General features: G+C 43.6%; 1 long non-coding RNA gene across 1 annotated transcript; it reads left to right on the top strand.

Moving 5' to 3' along the window:
• Window positions 1-1,094: 1,094 nt before the first annotated feature.
• On the top strand, window positions 1,095-4,548 carry LOC133900655 (uncharacterized). The gene is made up of 3 exons (XR_009906577.1): window positions 1,095-1,526; window positions 3,396-3,509; window positions 4,468-4,548. It is a non-coding gene; the product is annotated as an uncharacterized LOC133900655 (long non-coding RNA).
• The last annotated feature ends 518 nt before the right edge of the window (window positions 4,549-5,066 follow it).

Here is a 5,066-nt window from a genome sequence, read left to right as displayed (position 1 = left end):
CAAACTACCGACGACATCTGTTTGCAAGCCATATTTAAAGGTGGCAACAGGTCAGGTTGGAACCGGATAAAGCGAGGGCGCAACTGATTAGATACACGAGACGGCAAATCTGACCTGTCTCGAAACACTTACTGGGTGCAAAACTAACTACGACCTCGGCCCTGACGGTGAGACCCGATGGGGGACTCGAGGAGGAGATACCTGGATCTAGATTTGTTTTTCTCAGTGGTGGCTCATCTTCCCCACGGCAATGGTTGGGCGGTGGCTCATCTTCCCCGCGGTGATGATGCAACTCCCGACCTACGCTGTCGCCGTCTCACGGCACGCTGTAACACTCTGAGTTTTAGCATTTTAGAAAATAGCAAAAATCACTCCAAATTAATTTTTTTTCTAATTATTAAACTAGTATAAAATCAAAGAAATATATATTTGAATGTGTATATACTCGTATGTGCGTATACAAATATATTATTTTGGCTAATTATTCCAAAGATTACCAAATTAATTTCTAACTTAATACCTGCAATAAATTGAGCATTGCACTTTTGGTTTATTGTTTTATGGTTCTTTGAGTGGCGACTCGAATTTAAATGTCCCTCAAATTTAAATCTCAATCTTGATTCAATTCAGCAGAAGTTCAATCAAATCTTTGTCGATGTCGTATTCGAATACAATTCGAATCATTAGAGTTATATTTGAATACTTTTTAGTTTGATCTTTTTGCAAATTCATTTCAATCCAATCCAATTACAATTTCAAGTCATTCATCGAATCATCGTACAATCTAGTTTAAATTCGAATACCTTTATTCGAATTATCACACATTCCGTTTACAATTCAAATGCATCAATTTGATTTGTTACACAAATATCCCACTCTTTCATCTCACTGTTCTCTCTCGTCTCTCTGTCCTCTCCCTCTCCCTCTGATCTATGAGCCCAAAAGTCCTCTTCCTAAGAGCTCTTCGCCGCCCCTTTCTCCCACATTCACACCACAACCCATGCCCTCCACTGATAAGACCACCAGCCACCTTGGCCTCTCTCCTCTGTTATTTCACTGGAGCAAGCCAAAACCAACTTCCCTTGCTCCTCTCCTCTTCCTTTACCCGCAAGCATTCCCCAGCACCATACACACGCCCTACATACATACACACAGGCATCCACACCGAGCATCACAAACCACAACACCCACGCACAGTAGCAGCAGCACCTCTGCTCTCCTCTCCCTAACCCCTGCGCGCACGGGCATACAAGCACACCACACGGCAGCAGCATTAGCGCCATCTGGCTTTCTCCGCCGTGTCCTGCGCTGCCCAGCGGGCCTACGCCACTCGGTCGCGTTAGACTGGTGCGCCGTGCCACCGTGTCGTCATTCCGCGCCATCACGACGTAGCTCTGCCTGCAGCCCCTCGGCACCGCTCGCGCTGCGCTGCAATGACCTCCGTGCTGTCCAACTACCATGGTGTTAAGTCGCCTGCTTGTCCGCGCCGTGCCCCGCCGTGCGTGCCATCGCCGCTCACGCCGCCGGTGAACCCCTCTTCTCCTCCGCCCTCCTCTGCTCTAACGCCGCGCCGCGCCTATGCATCCTCCGCGCCACGCCATGGCCAGGCTACCGCACCGTCCCGCTCGGCCGCCGCTGTGTCGTGCTGCACCGCTGCTCGGCCGCGCACCACTCTGTCCCCCGCGCACAGCAGCGAGCGCGCTCTTCCACGCTTTGCTCCGCTGTCGCGCACATGACCGACGAGATCTCCCAGCCTCGCACATTGCCGCGCCACTCAGCCACTCGGCGAGCTCCGTCGTCGAAGGCTCAGGCCGGTCGTCTTCTCTTACGCCGCCCCTAGCCGCTCCCCTTCCCTCCGGCGCTCTCCCTCACGCGGAGCTCCCTTCTACTCTGCTCTCTCCCTCTCCGGTGAGCTCCATCACCGACGTTGTCTCTTCCTCTAGCGCCACCCGTCTCTCCCCGGCGCCCCCTCCACTCTGGCACTCCTCTCCACTCTGGCCCCCATCTTCCCTGGCGCCTCCCGCACGCCTCTCTCCACTCTCTCTTTCCCCTTGAGCCACACGGACGCATGGGCAAAAAGGCACGATCGGCCTTATCCTCTGGCCTCACCGCTAGTGGGCCCCACTGGCCAGACCTCCCTTTGCCACCGGCCGCAGTCCACAGGAGCCACAAACCAACTCCACAAAACCGGTGCACCGTAGACTCACACAAACGCCCTCCGGTCCACAAATCCGTAGACCAAGTCCAAAAAATAGTAGTCTTTTCTAAGTTCCAGAATTTATCCTTCTGACAAAACTTCCGACAGCCACACCTCATCCGTTTTAACTCCAATTTCGATGATTCTTTCGTCGATATTCCTCTAAAATTATAATCTATCTCACTGCCAAATCATATACTTTTTGAAGTTTATTTAAATTTCTTGCCCGATATTTATTTTCTGTCACGGTGTTAGCATATAATTAACTTTCGTCTTTTATTTAATAAAGTTGAGTTAGATAATTATATAATTATGTTTAGATTATAATCACAGTGTAGTCGCTTATGATAATCTGACATAAGTGTAGGTTTAATCATTATCTTAATTAAAGAATAGTTTTTAGAATAATTAAAGGATTAATATTTCATTATTGTTTATAATAGATTGTTAATTCATGCTTTAATTCATAAGGTTAAATCTTAGTTCTAATTAATGTAATAAGATTAACCAGTGTAACTGCTAAATAAATAAATACTAGTCATTAGAAGATGATAGAATAATTTAACGCTGGTAATTAATTACTTTAAGTACCTTTTTAATAATTAATTAATTAGATTAATGCAATAGTTTAATCTAGTTTATTAATTACCTACATGTTTTTACCATAGCAATAGTTTATAGCTTAATTAATGTGGAAGCTAAGCAACACTAGGTAATTAAGCTTATTTACTAGATATACTTAGTTTAGTGTAAGGTTAGAATATTTAATCCAACACTTAAGCACATATAATCATCTAGAGTTATAATTACGTATATATATGTATACATGCTCACATACATATAGATGTAAGTGTCGCACATACATTTATGTTTGTACACGTACACTTACCTACATGTAGAAACCATAACTATCGTTTTTCGCCAGTTAAACTAATTACACAGTTGTTTAATGACTTGATTAGGTTTTCTCTTAAGATAATAAAACAACTAGATTAACAAATTAGCCTAGTTTCGCTAGATGATTCTGTTAAGCTCCATACATCAGTTTCGCTTAGCTTAGAGTTGCCGATCGTTTTTTCGCTAGGGTAGCTTTCATCGTTTTCCCTATTGTTCTTTTCTTCGCTTCGGTGTTCCTTGGGTTTTGTTCTGGTGTTCAATTGCTTAGTCGAGGTGCGCTTTTCATCGTTAATCTGCGTAGGCTCGAAGTCAAGGATCTAAGCAAGAATGCGAGGAAGGAACTGAAGGCGAGGCCCGATGATGAACCCCGGATGACTCAAGCGACAAGACCAATCTTGAATTGACCTTCTTGAAGGTAAGTCCTATTTCCTTGATCATATTGAACATATGTTTTCAAGTAATCTACATGATCAACTTAAAACTAGATTTATATAGCATGTGCTATGTATTGCGCTTTCACAAACTACTTGTAGTAGTTAATTCTATCAACACTTGCCATACATAAATGTTATCATCCAAAATACATATCACCTTAAGATTACCTGTTGTTATATATATTAACGATGGACTATGCCTTGATATCTAGCATGCTTAAGATTGAATACGTCCATTTAGAGACATTGTTTTTAAAACACATCTCCTCGAAGATAAGATTTACTGTTATCAATGATAACTCATATACTATGAATTCTTGATGGTTGTGAATTCCGTGATAATTGTGAAATCCTTGATGTCGTGTGGGATATGGTGCGTGTGTCTTGATGAGTGAGTGTGTCTTAATAAGTGAGTATGTGGACTAGATGTTCGTGTGATTAGGTTGCTGGTTCAATTCGTCAGGATCTGTGTAGTACTAGAGGTACACCAAATGTGATAAAAGGGACTGTGGAGTGTGGTGTAGCCCCTCCTAGAATGAAAAAAATTCCAGATATAACTCGTTACTGTTTTCTAGATTTAAAACTATTTCAAAAGCTTTGTTACCAGGTTACTTATTTTAAACCATTTCAAAAGCTTTGTTACTAGGTTGCCTTGCTTAAATCGTTTCGAAAGCTTGTTACCTTATTTAAAACTGTTTTAAAATCTTTGTTACTAGGTTATCTTGTTTTAAAACTGTTTCAAAAGCTTTGTTACTCATTTACCTTTGTTTCAAAAAGTTAACAGTAGAGAATATAATTGGATACCTGCATAAAACCCTCTTTACACTTAGAACTATACCATAAAGCCTTATCCTTAAAAACCCATTATGCATCTATCATCCCCTTAAAGTAGTATATGATTTGTTGAGTACCTTCCGTATTCGGTCTTGTTGCTTTCAGATCGTTGAGATAGAGATCTACCTCAACACAGATGAAGTTAAAAAGAAGAAGTCTAATGTCGTGTCTGCACCCGAGTTGCCTGTGGTATTGGGTTGCATCGTTCGTTTCGCCCCGCTCCACTGTAGGCTCTTCTGCCTGGCTAGTCTGCTGTGAATTCTTGTCCACAAGATCATCTTTCGCGCTATTTAGGTAATTATTTTACTTTTTTTTATTCGAAGTGTGTATTTGATATCATTCTATTAAATTCTGTGCGTATCAGCTATTTAATCTAGGGACTGATACAGGAGGCATAAGGGAACCCGAGGTCAGGATCGTTACATGCGCCGTCCCTCACTGGCATCACCTTGTCACACCGCACCATGCCCTCCTGTGCTAGGGTTCGTTAGGGTAATAGCCGGGCGGCCAGGGTGGGCAATGGGCCGGAGGACGAGAGAAGTAGGCTGGGCCGTGAAGTCGGGTGGACGGGGCAATAGGATTTTCGGTTTCGGTGGTGCCTGTGGGTGCAAAAACAACCCCGCAGCTAAACCTGATTCAGGTCGGGGCCCAACCCGATGGCACCACGAGGCCATTTTTTTCCTGAACCCGCCCCCGCCGGGTCT

This window comes from Phragmites australis, chromosome 19 (genome assembly GCF_958298935.1).
Source record: "Phragmites australis chromosome 19, lpPhrAust1.1, whole genome shotgun sequence".
NCBI lineage: Eukaryota > Viridiplantae > Streptophyta > Magnoliopsida > Poales > Poaceae > Phragmites > Phragmites australis.
Note: the sequence above shows the minus strand (reverse complement) of the source record. Positions and strands in the feature narration are given on the sequence as shown.